The following is a 17,808-nucleotide window of genomic DNA, read 5'->3' as shown; positions in this document are numbered from 1 at the left end:
GCCCTCTTGGGAAGGACACCAGGATCTAGGCTTGTGACCTGAAACATCTGGAACAGCATCCAAACTCACATGCTTGAGCAGAAGGCAAGGAAACCTGTTAATGAAGTACTTTAGACAGGATGAACGTTGCAGTCGGGTATTTCTGTATATCGGTCACAGCTGCGTACTGAAGCAGGTGTACATCACAACATCCGAACTACAGGGAAACTTCGACACCATATAATCTGCTGCTGTGATGAAGAAGGTCCTCGTAGAAGAATCCTGCCAGCTGTAGTTTTTTTTTTTCCCTTCTGGCTCTCTATAAATACATGTTGTTTTTTTTTCTGCCAAATGGCCAGCCCTTCATCTTCCGGATAACGTTCCCTTTTCATGTAAAGCGTGGGCTTGCTTCCACTCCTACTTTCCATCCATCATTCTCATCACTTCTTCAGGTTCGCAGAACGCCAGTGAAAATTGTTCTGAAGCGAATGTGACAAGGGGGGTTTGAACGCAAGACTTTTCCATCTAACGGCACGGGTTTGCGCTTGAGAAAGAAAGACTTATGAGCGAGGCTCTCTTGGGAACGTGTAAACCTTCTCAGGCTTGTCATCTCTTGTTTTCTTCTTCTTGTCATTTTTCTTGCTAGCTAATGTCTGCTTGGTGAAAAATTAAAGCACTCGAGTCAAAATCTGCTGGGATCAGCCTGGGATGAGCGGTTAATATCGGAGAGTTAAACACCTGCGCAAATATCAACTGGCTCATCTGTCTTTTTTGATTTTTCATTTCGTGTGTGTGTGTGTGTGTGTGTGTGTGTGTGTGTGTGTGTCTGGGGCGAGGGGGGGGCTGGGGTTTGCAGGCCAAGGGTGGAGCTCCTACTCAAAATGCATTAAGCTTTGGCAGGTCTGCATCTCCAGGAGTGATCTACTTCATTATAAACTGTACTAATTTCATTATCTGTAATAACATACTCAGCCTATTTCTGACATTGCATAGCCATAACAAAAGCTCCATCGCACGGCTTAAACATCGCAGCCGTAGTCATCCCGACACTCGACTCATTATCCTGAACCCAAACGATACAGTTCCGCCACATGGTCCTCACTTGTAGAACAGTATACAGTCTATACAATAGTATATATTATAGTAAAGTACAGAGAAACAGAGTGTATAGAAGGTTGAGGCATGATCATTTCATGTCTTTTTAAACCAGATGTGTGCACAAAGGACATGTTCCAGGGCTTTATTTTGCCTGGTTGTGAGCAGTGTATGACAAGAAGGCTTGTATAAAGCACACTCCGGGGACATTTTAGATTCACCGCCCGTATAAAAACAAAACAAACAAAAAAAAAAGCATAGCGTAAAAGTTGCGCTTCGTCAGTCAGAAGGTCATACAAGAGAGGCGGTCATTCAGGAAGGCTTGTGTTTGATCAGTGCTGTTTACTACACACAGCTCCATCCCAAAGGATCCTAGAGCAGGAACTCAAGTGAGTCCTGGAACTGTGGTCCAAGATCTAAAATTGCATTCTTTTCTTAATATTTCCTTGGTTCTTATAAAAAAAAAAATAAAAAAAAACCTTTAAAAAATGAAAAAAGGTGTGTTTTCTGGTGTAGAAGCTTATATTGTTCCCTCTCAGTGCCCATACACCATGAACACACGTCATTCAACTCATACCTTTACAGTATGTAAAGATCAGAATTAAAACCATTGCTGAATTTTATTAAAGTTTTGAACGACGGATAAACGGTTAAAATGTCTATCATTGTTTTCAGACGGTAATTCGAACTCCACGTATCTGATCGGCGGACCGAGTTTCACAAATCGTTCGGGTTTATTAGGGATGTTCGTGTACTGCGCTGCAAACCACTAGATTTTCTGATTAGAGTTAAAAAGGTCAACGCTGATCATCACCATTACTGATTCGATCTACAAATGTTCAGGATAACGTTTGCGCGGAAGTGTGCTGAAGCGGTGGTTTATTTCCCTGGGTGAAGATGCTGACGTTGGATGTTGATGCTACTGTGGATTTGACTTACTTGTTCAATTTAGATGTAAATTATTGAGTAAAATTGGTGCAATAGATTACACTTGTAAATAACCTCAATTTTCACCAGTGGAAAAAACACAACCTTCTGTGCAGAGCCTTTTTGTGCGAGTGTGATGTCTGATCAATGCATTATAATGATACAAACTGCCCGATTCTTATATTAGATAGATACGGCGTGTTCTGTATCTATCTACTATAAGAATTAGACAGTTTACGGCGCACAGAAAGAATTAGACAGTTTAACGACGCACCTAACGGAACTCACACGATAAATTAATCACGATGACAGTGATCAATTTTAGTTAACAAAGACTGCAGTTGTGTATTTATTTCTTTTACTTGTTGCATTTCCTACTAGGAAAACAGCACTGGAAGGACACGGGCTCTGGAATGACAGAACTATGACTCAGACAGGGCAGAAATAAGAGCATCTCGGAATCTGATCAGCTCATAACATTTCGAAGAGACTGGTAACAGTAACCAGGACTGAAAAAGCCGACCACGACAATTACTAGTTTGTAAATCGTTTGATTCTTGACGAAGCAAAATCAGCTATTCGTCTCCAAACGAGACCCGTTATGCAAGATCAACCTTAAATGCATACTGCAGAAACATGATATGCTTATGTAATAACAAGCTACAGACTGGTGACAAACTGAAGGAAAAAAAAATAAAAAAAATCTGTGACACTGTCATGCTATCAGAGACATTTGACTGCACTGGTTTGGCTCCACTTGTCTCCTCAGGCGGAAGGGTGACTGCAAATCAATACAAAAGTTCTTCTGACTGATCACATTTATTGCATTATGAAAACATTTCTTTCCTGATGGGAGCGATCCTTTCCAGATCGACAACGCCCACATCCACAGGGCACAAAAGAGCTCGGTGTTCGACGAGTATGAAAATTACATGCATCATATGCTGTGGCTTTCGCAGCTACCAGATCTCATCAGAATTAAACACCTATGGGATTCTGGAGCGATGTATTATATAGTGCTCTCCACCTCCATCATCTTCCTCCTCCTCATCATCAAAACACCGACTGAGGGAAGATCTTTTGTTAAAGTAGTGTTGATTCTACCAATACCATACCAGAGACTTGTAGAATCTACGCCTAGGCTCAATGCAGCTTGTTTGGCTACTCCTAATGGTGCAACAAGCCAGTACGTCACATTAGGATCAATTCACGCGAGTCCTCCAGACTGACCGTCTCTTTTTTGCGTCATACTTCTTGAAAATAATGACACTATTCCCAATAAATAGCGAGGAAAACTGCAGGTCACAGACCGGATTATGCAAAAAACATCAAAAGGTCATTTTGTTCATAATCTCTTGGACAAGTAATGAATGTGAGCTCATTACATCAAGTCATTTGAAATTGCTCAAATGTACAGTTCTGAAAGTCCTACAAAATCTACATATAAATGACTGGTGAGAAGGGTTCACACATTCATTACATGTCCAACTGATTATGAATAAGATGACCATTTGAGAGATTATCTTTCTTTTTACATAACTGTTTGGCTCAAGATACCAACTTCATATTGCGTGCATTTGTTAATTAAAAACATGGCATTTCAAGTGGTACACTTATTCTTATGGTAGACCTTGGTTCATTTTTAAATTTATAGACATCGATTTTTTTTTTCCAACCTTATAACACCTTTGAGTTCTTTCAGACATACACCTAGTTGCTAAAAAAAGAACTATAACTTGAATAATAGATATGAAAATCTGAAAGATCTTATGTCCTTTAAATGTGCCAATATAGAGGGCCAACGTTCCAAAGCACAAAAGAATGTTTGGGCTTTTTTTTTTTTTTTGGTTTTGTTTTTTTTTTTAATTATCACATTAAAAACAACTCATACAAGACAACAATTCCTGAAAATTTCATGCAGCTAGCATGAACAGTTTAAAAGTAATGACTTATGGAATTTTGTAACTTTTTCTCTAGCACTCATTCTCATAGTAAAATCAGTGAAAGCCTCGATTGTCTCAAATGAATGCAGATGCAAACCTGAAATTCTGCACACTACTTATTGGGAACAGTGACGACATTTCCAGAAAATCTCAGATGGTTAATGAGGAAGTTTTTTCCTTTTTTAATCTTATGACTTGAGGTAGAATTACGCTATGTTGATTTTTCCTTTAATTTGTCACCCATCTGTGGTCTTTTATAGATTTTATTTCATCAGCAAATTCTATTCAAACTGCTTTTTAATGCGTGGTTTTATGATAATCAGCTTTTGATTTCTGCGGTGAATGTGCTCTTAACAGAACGTACTGTATAAATCTTGGGGATTGTTTAACAGTAATTTGTTAATGTCACCCTGAAGAACTACTTTGCTTAATAGCGGATCAGTTCGAAAAAAGAATAAAAAACTACAAAGTAGCTTAGTGACATTACCCTGGTGCTAAATTCTGTATGCAAGAAGAAACAATCTGGATTGTTCAAATTCTACATGCAAACCTTGGCTTTGCTATATATATATATATATATATATATATATATTTATATATATATATATATATATATATATATATATATATATATATATATATATATATATATATATATATATATAAAAATATATATATATATTTATATATATATATATATATAAAAAAATATATATATATATATATATATATATATATATATATATATATATATATTTTTATATATATATATATATATAAATATATATTTTTTTTTATATATATATATATATATATATATATATATATATATATATATATATATATATAAAAATATATATATATATATTTATATATATATATATATATAAAAAAATATATATATATATATATATATATATATATATATATATATATATATATATATATATATATAAAATATATATATATATTATATATTTATATATATATAAATATATAATATATATATTATATATATATATTTTATATATATATATTTTATATATATATTTTTTATATATAAATATATATATTTTTTTATATATAAATATATATATAAAATATATATATATATAAAAAATATTTTTATATATAAAAAAAAATATATATATAAAATATATATATATAAAATATATATATATATTATATATTTATATATATATAAATATATAATATATATATATATATTTTATATATATATTTTTTATATATAAATATATATATATTTTTTTATATATAAATATATATATATAAAATATATATATATAAAAAATATTTTTATATATAAAATATATATATATATATATATATATATATATATATATATATATATATATTATATATATATATATATATATATATAAATATATTATATATTATATATATATATATATATATATATACACATACATATACACACACACACACACACACACACACACACACACACACAAGTAAAATATAAACAATTATAACACATGTGGGAGAAATAATCGACATCATGAGTCCCATGATTTTTTTTATAGATGAGGGTGAAGATTATACAACATTAGGATAATGAGAATACACATCTGGAGTGAACTAGCTTTCAAAAGGTAGCACTCTAAGTAGGGGAGATGACTGGAAAAGGTGCTCTCGTCAGATATCCTTTTACCTCTGAGGTAACGATTTCAAAACAAACAAAAATCATTGCATAGAAACGATGAGGTGTTTCAAACACCAGCAGGAATATTTCTGAAACATTCATTTTAAAGAGATATACACAGGGAAAATAAGGTTGGATTTTATAAGGAAGGACTGTGTAAATCACAGTCATATACCTCCAAGCAAATCGAGGACTCATACATATACACACACACACACACACACACACACACACACACACACACACACACACACACACACACACTTCCTGTTTATGGACTATAAAAGGTTTCATCTCACTGCAAGGTCTTGCTAATATATTCACCGAGAAGGTTCTGAGCCACTGGTGCATGTTTGGTGTGTGACCCTTGCTTTGTTTGTCACTTCCTTATTGGATTTACTCTTTATTTTATCTGGATTCTATGTGCTTTGACTTCCTGCCTGCTTCACAAGCCTATTTTGGATTTGTTGCTATCGATTTATTAAACCTCCAGCACATGGAGCCTAATCCATCTCCTGATTCCCTCTCATTATGGTCTGTGTACATGGCATTTGTGGGTTTGTTCTCGACTAAATATTTTAAAAGACGTTGTACAGACGTATTTATTACAGCCTACATTAATAGAGAAAATCGAGGCAGTTAAATGATCAAGATGCTGATAAGATGAGGCGAGACGAGACGAAACACGAGGCTGAGGTGGATGGTTCACTCGATTATGCACAAAAATGTATGAATTAAAGTCTCTTTCATATAGTATGTTCTGACTGAAGCACAACACCACCACATATTTAGGTTTTACAGCAAGTACTAGTGTTATCTAGGAGTCTTTGATCTACAGGTTTAACGCTTTTACCTCAAGTGTCTTTAATAAAGTCCCAATCAGTTCGGAGGATGTCCAAGTTTGATAAGATTTAGTAAGTTGTTTCGTAAATCGCCATTGTGTCTCATTTTATTCGGTCTGTGACAATAACAGTGATCCGTCTATAATAAAATGTAAACTCCAGGTGTTACAAAACTTGCATTGTAGTTCTACACCCAAGTCCAGGCCCCAGTGTAAATATTATTATACTGATTAGACCAAATTTACCAAGCCTTGGATTCTACTTCAAATGATTTGTCTAAGCTTTGCGTGTTCTTCTCAGATTGCGATTGCGGAACTTAATATCCAAGTAAACACTTGGATTCTTCTTTGTCAACAGCGACGTTTGGATCCACTTCCATTAGAAGTCTGAAATAAACAAGTTTTCTTTTCTGTTCTCCGTACAGGAAAATGTGTCAACATTCTTTACGGATCTGTTTGATAGGGATTTGATTTATAATTCGTGGGGTTTTTTTTTTTAAAAGCTTGAATATTTCTTTAATCTTACTTTCCGAACATCTCACTGCCCAATGCTATGCTGTTTAAGTGTATGGACTAGACAGAACAATACACTCGGCTAAACTCGAAACATTCCGGGTAAACCACACCCCCAACGCAGCAGTGTGCTCAGATGCGTACAGCACAGTCATGAAATAAGAGTTCGCATTGCGTTATAAAAACTACTGAAGCCCTAAGCAGCTATGCGTTATTTTCTTTTCTTTTTTTTTCCTTTGTTGTTTTCTCGTGATCTCGACATAACCAAAAGCGGTTTTCTCACGATGTGATTTTATCCCACGTGATGCACGTTGGCATCTTCGCCATCATAAATGTAATAACTGCCCGCATTAGAGATGGACTTTAACTCCGCATTAAGACAGAGGGATGTGTGTCGGACGCTACTGTGGAAGTCGTCAGTCCTGCAGGGATGAGGGATTTTTGGAGGCCACCCCAGAAGTTAGCATCACCCTGATTCCCTTGACAAAAAGCCAATAGAATTTTTCCACTGGCTTTTGGATTATCGCAGAAAATATACTCCGTGACCAACAAAAGATTCTAATTCTTACACGTTTCGTTCATTAAGATAATCTTCACAAAATGAACACAACTTTTATGAATTTTGAAGACTAAATACAATCGGCAGAAGTAAAAAAGCTAAAGTTAGGTCACCACCGCTACGCTTCTGACAACTCTTGAATTTTTTTTTTTTTTTTTTTTTTTTAATTAATAAACACTACAGTTGGAATCTTGGAAAATCTACAAGTTGGAAGGTTTGCAAGAGCACGAGTATAAACACAACGGGGCTGTCGTTTTCCTGTTTGGCGTGATGACGTTTAATGTCCCCGACAACCTCCACGGTACAATTTAGCCACATGTTTAGCCACTTTTTCAAGACACATAGAAGCGTTTTAAAAAAATAATAATTAATAAATAAATAAATAATTCACACTGAAATGTTTTGAATCAAATCGCTGATTTCACATATATATATATATATATATATATATATATATATATGTTTGCCTTTCAACAGATTGTGTAACTGCAGTTTTCTGAGAAGTGTAAATGATCTTAAGAAGAAAGTATAATAATAGTCGATGATAAAATGTCGGTTTTAGCCAAATCTGTCCGAGGGAGAAAGTCCAGAATGTTGGCTTTGAGCTAAAGCTAGAAATAGCTGTCTGCTTTGCTTGAATGCATGAATTAGCTCAGGCTCAACTAAAGACCATTGCTAGCAGTGTAACCAGCCCACACGATCAAACTTTCTACACGGTCACAAAGCATGCAAATGTGCAGAGAATGCGATTCAGCAAAGCCAACAGAACGCCTAAGCATTAACGAAACCAAGGCGACGAGAGAACATACAAAAATGTGTGGGTTTCTGTGGCAATAAAAGACAGGCTTCCAATGAAAGCTGCCCAGATAAAGGCGAGTTCTGTTCTAATCGAGCAAGCACAAGCGTGGACAAACAACATGTACTGAGAGCATGGCAGAATTCTAAAAACTACATCAAAATCAAAAAAATATTCAAAAAGGGGAGGAATATAAAGAATTCCACGTTCGCCGAGACAGGAAATGCTGGCCATATGGGGACGGAAAAAATCAGAAAGAGCCAGAAATGTAATGTTTTGGCCTGGGATGTGCAGACAGATTGAGAGCATTGCTGGAAGACATTCTGTCTGTTTAAAACACCACCCATCCGGTGCCAAAGAAGCTCGGATTTCACTCAGGATCCTTGACAGACCATGGCAGGTAGCAGCCCCAGAACGTCTCGCGTTGAATAACGACAACTACATCGTGACAGTCGACTACTGCAGCAGACACTCCGAACAAATTAACTCCACACCCGCAAACTCAAAGCCCGGGTTTTCCGCCACGGTACTGCCGAGCACCTAACGATTACAGAGTCTTCACGGAGACACCGAGAACTCCAGAAATATACATGCAGAGTGTGTAGCACAACAGCAGATTCAATAACAACAGCTAAAGCACTGAGATCTTAATACGTCTGCACGACCGTACGGATAAGAATACTGTTTACATTGCCTTCTCATTAGAGCTGGAGGAAATGACACAGTCTGACAGTATGACACAGGACATCTTCCTTACCTGTGACAACTACAGTGCAGCAGATGATTAAGCCTCATTCCGTCTAGCGCAGCAGACCAGGGCGTGTCGTTAAACCCAGAACCGTCCTTGAATCGTGAATCCGACAAGGCTGTAGTTGGATCGCTGCCCTTATGAAACAGAAGGAAGGACAAAAGATTAAAAAAATTACTCATGGTTTTAAATTATTCACGGACGAAAGCAAAGGAGCTGCATGTTTACATGAACCTGAACAATCCTTATATAGATATATCGATGCTGATTTTCTTCAAGTAAAGTGGACACATTTGCATGTGCAGCACTAAGATGCACTCAGATACCCATAATGCTCTCAGACAGTCGAGATGGGATTCACATTCACAAGTTCATGAGTAAACGACTCTCTCTCTCCCGCTCTCTCTCTGCACTGATGTATATTCCGCCAGTCAGACCTGATCAGGTTACACCATGTGAACAGAGGTTGTCAACTGCAGGATGTTTGTTTTCTGTGGCTTCGTCTCAAACCGCACACACTGTACGAAACAGAACATCAAAATTAGTACGCCTGCATTGGTGCCGTTACGATTTTGAGCATGTTATTTAGTACAATAGTAGGCTATGGTGTAACTTAGGATTAAAAAAAAAAAATAAAAAGTTTTTTAAAAAAAAAGGTAAAGCCATTATTTCTCAGTTTCAAAAAGCAATTAAAATCACCATCGTAGATCTTCATTCGTTTTTTATGTTAACAGAAGACACCGGTTGTTTTCTCATGATGTTTGCAATACAAAATGATATAAATACTACGCTAGACTTGTTTTTTTTGGTATAGCAGTTAAAGAGTATGACGCTACGAAGCGTTTAATAGAAAACGTCAAGAAGCTGAAAGACGTAGGAGCTCGTAAACCTATCGTTATTGCGAGGATTTTTTTTATTGGCCCAAGCACAATGTGACCGGAATATTCTTTTCTTCTTCCTTTTCTCCTGTAAAACAACATGAGGGTCAAACAGATGTGAATATTCAGTCAGTCGGTAGTACTCCTTCCTGCTACTCAGTCATGAGAGATGAACCCGATAGGCCTAACGGTGGCGCTATTAAGCTGCATGTTCTGTTTTATCCCAGCGAAATGCGAATTTTTTTTTCTGCAATTCCTTACAAAATTACAATTCGACCGTTGAGCTATGCCTGCTTATATTTGGAGCGAATTTGCATAATGTCCAAAGCCTTTTGCAAACCGGTCCTCAGAGTTTTGAGTCTGAACCTTAATTACTAAAAGATGCTCAGATTTGTAAACAATATGGCCCTTTGTAAAAAAAAAATTAATGAATTTTTGTTAAAAACACACGCTAATCAATCCTAGTGGGGCGGAGCTTAGTTTAATCAAACAGCCGTAACTCATGATTGGTTACATGGATTCAGATAAAAACTAAAAAGGAGTGCAGTAGAAAAGTTTGGGGTGTGGTCATCCGTACAGGACAGACTGCCTGTTTGCATGAAACCATTAGTGGATTTCTGATGACAACCTAATACCCACCACTGGCCAATCAGATTTCAGCAGGCATTTTTACAAGTTTAATGCTTAACATTGTCAATAAACCTAAACAGTATGTTCATCTGTGATCTCTTTAGTGTTCGAACATGGCAAGAACTGCTTACATGGAACACTATTCACCAGTTGTGGGTACATTTAGGGGCCAAGGACCGATTATAGTGTGAATCTAAAAAAGACAAACGATGGAGTTCGGAAGACTTCGCGCAAGACGTAGCAATCATGGTGAAGGTAAAGGAGCTTCTTAAAAGTTCTCAGGGACGACCGTAATAAACAACACTCGACACAAAACACCTTTTCGTGCACCACATAAAAGATTTCACGACCCTAACCCTAAGGTGCTTTCAGACTAATGATAAAGATAAGAAAGATGACTGCAGTCACTCAAAAAGAGTTCTTGAAGGCAGCAGGAACAGTTATTCAAAGAAAAAAAAAAAAACACCACGATCATCTCCGTTCCCACGCCTCAAACTCCTCTGCTAAAAAAATAAATAAATAAATAAAGAAAGAAGCACAGAGCTGAACATCTAAATGAAATTAGACAAATTAGAACACAATATAGTCTGCTCAGAGAAAACAAACTTCAGCTCATCGTGTTTGGAGAAAGTAGGGCTGTGCATATGATCTCAAGAGAACCGTCATACTCTCAGTGAAGTACAGAAGTGGAGAATCATGATATGGGGCTTCAAATGCCGTCACAGGAAACATAAACGGAGCGATTTACCAGGACATAATAGAGAAGAATTTAATCTCATTAGCTGAGAAAATGAATCTGGGGAGACGAAGGATGTTTTAACAAAACAAAACAAAACAACGTCCCTAACCGTGCAGCCGAAATAACTCAAGAAGGCTTTGCATGGCCGAGCCAATGGTTCCAATCTCCTGGTTGGAGGCTCCAGAAATTTATGGAGGATTCTGAAATCATGAGGACACTCATAATCTTGGGGAATTGGAGATGATTTGCCAAGAAGAGTGGATCAAAATTGAACTGCAATGCTGCAAAAAGTTAATTACTTCTTACCCCAGATGTCTCGAAGCTGTAACTGCCAACAGCAGCTCTGCAACAAAATATTAAAATCCTGGTAGCTCGTGGTGTCCAAATACGTTTTCCTTCCACGTTGTTTTGTCAAGATGTTTATCTTTGTTTATGCTTATGCATACATACTTTTTGCTCATATTCATAAATACAAAGACGAAAGAGATTGTGCGTGTAAATTTATGAATTTTTGACATCACATCGGTGTCACATTACTCAGAAGAAGAGTATGCTTGTAAATAATTCTTTTAAAAGGTTTTCAGATCCGGAATGTTCTTGGGATGTTTCGTCCTTACTTTTGCCTTCAGCAACTCAAATCCAGGGTCGAGTTGCTTCAGGTCAGGTGACTGCCTTGGCCAGTGCAGAACATTCCACTTCTTTGCCTTGGGTTGCTTTTGAAGTATGCTTTGGGTCATTGTAAACTTGCACTGTGAAGCACCGGCCAATGAGTTTTGAAGCAGTTGGCTAAATTTGAGCAGGGAAGATAACCCTATAGACTTCAGAAATCATCCAGCGGTCACAATAAATACAATACAAGAGAATCGGTTCCATTGGAAGCTGCATATTCCCACACCATAAGATGAGATGGGATGCTTTGGATCATGAGCAGTTCCTTTTCCTTCTCCACGCTCTTTCCTTCCCATCCTTCTGCTACGAGTCGATGTTCGTCTCATCCGCCCATAGGATGCTGTTCTCGTATCAGGTTTTCCTGTTTTTGAGGTTTACTAATGGTTTACATCTTGTGGTAAACCCCATGGATTTCTGGTGAATTCTCTTGATTGGTCACCGACACAGATACGCCTACCTACTGGAGGGGCTGTTTTCGATCTGGTTGTGACTGGGTTGTTCTTCACCACAGAAATAATTATTCTGTTATCCACCACAGTTGGTCTTTCAGGCCTTTGGGTTTTCCTGAGTGCACCAATGCCCAGTGCACCAGTTTACCAAATAGCTGCTATTTGATTGCCAGCCTCCTAGATGGGTTTGTTTAGAGTTTTCAGCCTAATGATGGCTTGCTTCACTCACAGCGACAGCTCTTTAGACTTCATATTGAGAGTTAACAGCAACATTTTCAAATGTAAAAGGCACACTTGAGATCAACTCTACCCTGATAGGGTAGAATTACAGTGATACCCAAGGACACATTTACATTCATGTACATTTATTGTTGAGGAGGTTCATGCAGTATGAAATGAAACCATCATTATTTAAAAAAAAAAAAAAAAAAAAAAAAAATTTAATAAATAATTAATTAATTTAATGGCTTAGTGAAGATGTAGCCTAGGACTTTAGTTCTCTTGTGAGGAAACCCTTCGACTCAGTTGTTCAAACAGCCAATGGAAGTTCATTCCACCAGGACAGAGAAAAGCTGTAATGAATCTCTCTCTTATATCACGGGAGCAGCGCTAGCGCCTCGGAGGGAGTGTGGTGCAGAGCAATGTAGTGCGGCAAGTCATTTAACGTAGGTGGGCACTGGTCCGTTTTTGGCGGCCTAGTAGGCAAACATCGGTGTTTCAAGTCTCATGAGGGCAGCTAAACAAAGCCCGGGAAGGGAGCGTAGGAATGGGGTGATATGGGAGAAATTGGGGAGGTGGAAATCAAGTCACGCAGCTGTATTCTGGATTAATTACAAGGGTTGGGTGGCACGCTGAGGCAGACCTGCCAGGAGTAGTCCTGACTCGAAATGACGAGACAGAACCAGCCCAGAAACGCCTGATGTTTTAATAGAAAAACCTGCATGACTGAGTCGATGTAGCGACGTGAGGCAAGAAGGACAGAGACAGATAGTGAGTTCTGAGAGCTGCACAGCACATAATAAGCAAATGGTGATAACTGAAACACTACTATAGCAGTTTTGATAGCACTAATAGTAATAAAATGCAAATACAGGAAAAGAAAACAATGAAAAAGCTCAATTTCTTTCAATATTCGGTTTGTCCTAAACTCAGGCGTCAAAGGCTCACATGAATAGCTTGGCCCAAAAAGAAGCACGGATAGCGTTAGAGCAGTCGTCGTCGGTTCCTCCGGGATTTCGCGATCACAGAGATTCACGCAGAATCAAGCAAACGCTGCGATATTCAGAGGAGCTGGCAACTTTTCAAAATCACCGCAGATTTGGGCCGACACGCATCACGTGACGTCTTCACACCGCGCATTCGGCCAAAGCCCTCTTCGATTCATGCGCGTCGAACACGAGTACGGCTAAAAGCTCTCGTTTTACCTACAAACACAGTGAAAGGCCAGATTGCAGTTTCGCCAATTCAAGTTTTCCGCCAAAAAAAAAAAAAAAAAAGCACAAAAAAAAAAACCTTCGCAAGTTACATCACAAATTTTGTAAAAAGAAAAAAAAATTTAATAAATAAATAAAAAATTATAAATAAGTAAAATAAAACGCAGCAAAATGGAGCATTTTTGGCCATGCACCAAAAAAAAATTTAAAAATTTTAAAAAATCGTGAAATCCCGTACAGACTGTAAGCCATAAAAAGGAAAGGATCCTACAGGAAAGGATCCAGGTGGCTAGTGGTAGTCCAAGGTGCCTGGATTCCAATTATTAGGGGAGGACAACCATTTCTATTTTGTCATTAAAAATCATCATAAATTTACAGCTGTTCAGTCGAAGGAGTCATACTAAAACTGCTAGCAGGTCGTAACAGTCGACAATCACCGTGGGGAAGGACGCGAAGGACACGAATTGGGGAGCAGAGAGATATTACCGTAGTGGATGACCAGGGCCTCTCAGAATGGAGCGTAGTCTCAGGAATTGCAAAGTTCTCAAGCATGTTCATTTAGTTTTTATATTTCTCAAAGTGACCTTATGGCGTGTTAGATGTCTACACAAGTAATCCTAAATTCACACCGAGAGACCTTCTACTTACTGTATAAATGAATGGAATAAGTGTAGTTCAAGAGCTATCCCCATCACCACCATCCAACACCCTTCCCCAACAAACGTCCCACAGCCACACTCCCCCTCAGCCACGCCGAGCAAACTCGCAGCTTTACTAATTACACTCACCTGCCGCTCATTACTTCCTTACCACCCTTTAGAAATGTCCCTCAGCTTCTAACTCGCATTGCTTTACAGATTTATAGTACATTAGGACATTATAGAACAAGAACAAGATAAGGAACACTATTTAAAGACTTCTATTGAAAAAGAACAGCTCACATTGCTAAGTCTCATTCGCGTCTCTTCGTTCATATAAGCTTATTTTATCCGTAGCGGTATTTAAGCAGTAATTACAAAAACCATTCAAATGAAAAAGCTTGCCACGAAACAGTGGGACGCCGGGTAACCGCTTTGGTTGTGTTTGTTTAGTTTCCCATGCTGGGTCATCATGGTGTAGCGAACAGACGATGGGTTTAAAATAAAGTGCACGGTGTGTAAAAAGTGCGCTTTTGTCTTTTCAGTGGTTTTCTTTCAGCCGCGTTAAAAGATACAAGAGCCGCGAGCTAGAATTCGACGCTTCGCTGACGCGTAACTGATGCGGCCCGTGTGAACTTAAGCGCTCTTCGAAATGGAACTGAACGAGGTCCTGACATGACGCTCCACACGGTGCTAAACGCCATGCACCCGGTGTGACTCTGCCTCGAGGAGGCAACGGTACAACTTCATCATCCTAGCACTGAGGTTAAGAGGTGAAATACCAAGTGAGCAGACAATATCCAAAAGTGTGAGCGTTAGTGTCGCTGGGAAGATTTACATGCTGAATAAAAATCACAAGGCACGGGAGGAGATTCAGATCAGCACTTATAAAACATTCGCTGGATTAACATATTTGCTGTATTAATATTAAAATCTCCGAGGAGCAGCATGACAATACAGAGACGTGAGTGGCTCGGATAGTCTGTTGTTAGAAAAGGAAAGAAGTATAACTGCGTATAAACGTGTTCCAGTCTTTAAATTCAGGTAATGATTTCTGCCGCCTACATGCGAGTGCTAACCGGTTTATAGAGAGCGCTACGGTACAAATGGCGAGATTTTCCCAGCGTGGTGTATATTTGTGAGCTTCAGAGGAAAGCATGGCCGTATCGTTCAGGTGGTAAAATTCTGCAGCAGTGTAGCAGGTGGTCATAAGATAAAAGCAATAAAAGGTGACATAAGGTTATTGCTCCAGACTGGCCATACTTCCTGGATATTTCCCAGCAATGTACGAACGGCCAGAACCAAATTTACCGAGTGTTCTTATTCGTCCATTTAGAAAGCTGGCTGAGATGGAGATCACGTTAGGCAGCTAATCCAAAAACCCTTACAACCAGCAGGCATGGCATGGGTCAAGATCGTTAAAATTAGTGAGATCATTACAGTAAAATGCAACTTCATAATTTTTTTTTTTTTTTTTTTTTTTTTTTTTTAAATGTAATCTTCCTATGTTCAAAATTTTTTAACATTCATGTTATTTTAGAAAACATCACTTCTGAACAACATTTACACAGTTTGGGACTGCTGAATGATGCAAGGAGGTTTTGTCCCAAAAGGAATAACACTAATATAAAAAATAAACAAACAAAAAAATTGCAAGGCGATCAGTGGAGACTTGGGGGGTGGGGGGGGGTTTACTTTAACGTTGAACATTAGTAAGACAACGAATAACAAACAGTCTACAAAGCGACAGAAGTTTATGCTAAATTAGAATAATAATTCTACTATGTGAAGTTAGGAAAACTACTCTGCTGAACTCTGTTGATACGTTGTAATGAAATAACGACCCCAAACACTCCTCCAAGACGACCACTGCCTTGCTAAAGAAGCTGAGGGTGAAGGTGATGGACTGGCCGAGCATGTCTCCAGACCTAAACCCTATTGAGCATCTGTGGGGCATCCTCAAACGGAAGCTGGAGGAGCACAAGGTCTCTAACCTCCACCAGCTCCGTGGTGTCGTCATGGAGGAGTGGAAGAGGACTCCAGTGGAACCTGTGAAGCTCTGGTGAACTCCATGCCCAAGAGGGTTAAGGCAGCGCTGGAAAATAATGGTGGCCACACAAAATATTGACACTTTGGGCCCAATTTGGACATTTTCACTTAGGGGTGTACTCACTTTTGTTGCCAGCGGTTTAGACATTAATGGCTGTGTGTTGAGTTATTTTGAGGGGACAGCAAATTTACACTGTTACACAAGCTGTACACTCACTACTTTACATTGTAGCACAGTGTCATTTCTTCAGTGTTGCCACATGAAAAGATATCATCAAATATTTACAAAAATGTGAGGGGTGTACTTACTTTTGTGAGATACTGTGTGTGTATATATATATAAAATTTATTTTTTTTGAAATATGAAGTTCACAATAGGAAATGAGTTTGCACTTTGATCAACAGCATCATTCACTTCAATCTATAGTCTAGTCTAATTACATGAGCTGACCTAGAAGTGCCTCACAGCATGTATACTGTTCACTGTTGGTGATTACTTTGGTGGGAAATGATCCCTGATCATTAAAATGATCCCTGATTGACTTGGCTAAATTTCCTATATTTTTATTAGGACATCCATATATTTTACAGCTTTGCTACATGTATACAGAGTGTATAAGTGTGCTTCTCTGTTTAGAGACACATCGAGCCCGGGCGGAGGAGCGTCGAGCCCGGGCGGAGGAGCGTCGAGCCCGGGCGGAGGAGCGTCGAGCCCGGGCGGAGGAGCGTCTGAATACAGATATTTTAAGAGCCAGGATCTGATTACACACTGATGTGTTCAGGTTTATGTCTGTAACTATCCAACGACTTGGTCAAATTCTGCCATTCACTGTGGGAGGAAAGCACTTAACTAAGTGTTCAGACATGTCTGAGCACACTGCCTGCTTTACCGCTGCGCGTGTTAAACTGCCTTATTTATTATCCAACTTGACATTTGCAGAAAGCCTAGGTGTGATTATGAAGTAAATAAAAATATTTCCACATTGCTCCTTGAAATATATTAAGTCAACAATTTTGGTCAAAACCCTTTTTTTGGTTATTTTCCAGAATTCAGTCTCAGCGATATCTGATGGGTTTTCCCAGGCCGCTGCACACATTATTCTAGACTTTGTTTGACTCTGACCTTATTTAAAGAAGAATATGTGTGTGTGTGTGTGTGTGTGTGTGTGTGTGTGTGTGTGTGTGTGTGTGTGTAACTCCTCTCACACTGTCCCATAACAATTTAAACAGCAATGGTT

General features: G+C 38.2%; 1 protein-coding gene across 2 annotated transcripts in view; it reads right to left on the bottom strand.

Annotated features, from left to right (window-relative positions):
- The window catches only part of zgc:172282 (leucine-rich repeat and fibronectin type III domain-containing protein 1-like protein), a 59,088-nt gene that overhangs the window by 34,612 nt on the left and 6,668 nt on the right, over positions 1 to 17,808 (bottom strand). For both annotated transcript variants that reach the window (XM_017490234.3, XM_047161399.2), the window contains exon 3: positions 9,095 to 9,222. The gene's annotated coding sequence lies outside the window, so the exon portion shown is untranslated. The remainder of the gene's footprint in view (positions 1 to 9,094; positions 9,223 to 17,808) is intronic.

Source organism: Ictalurus punctatus, chromosome 17 (assembly GCF_001660625.3).
Source record: "Ictalurus punctatus breed USDA103 chromosome 17, Coco_2.0, whole genome shotgun sequence".
NCBI classification, from domain to species: Eukaryota; Metazoa; Chordata; class Actinopteri; order Siluriformes; family Ictaluridae; genus Ictalurus; species Ictalurus punctatus.
Note: the sequence above shows the minus strand (reverse complement) of the source record. Positions and strands in the feature narration are given on the sequence as shown.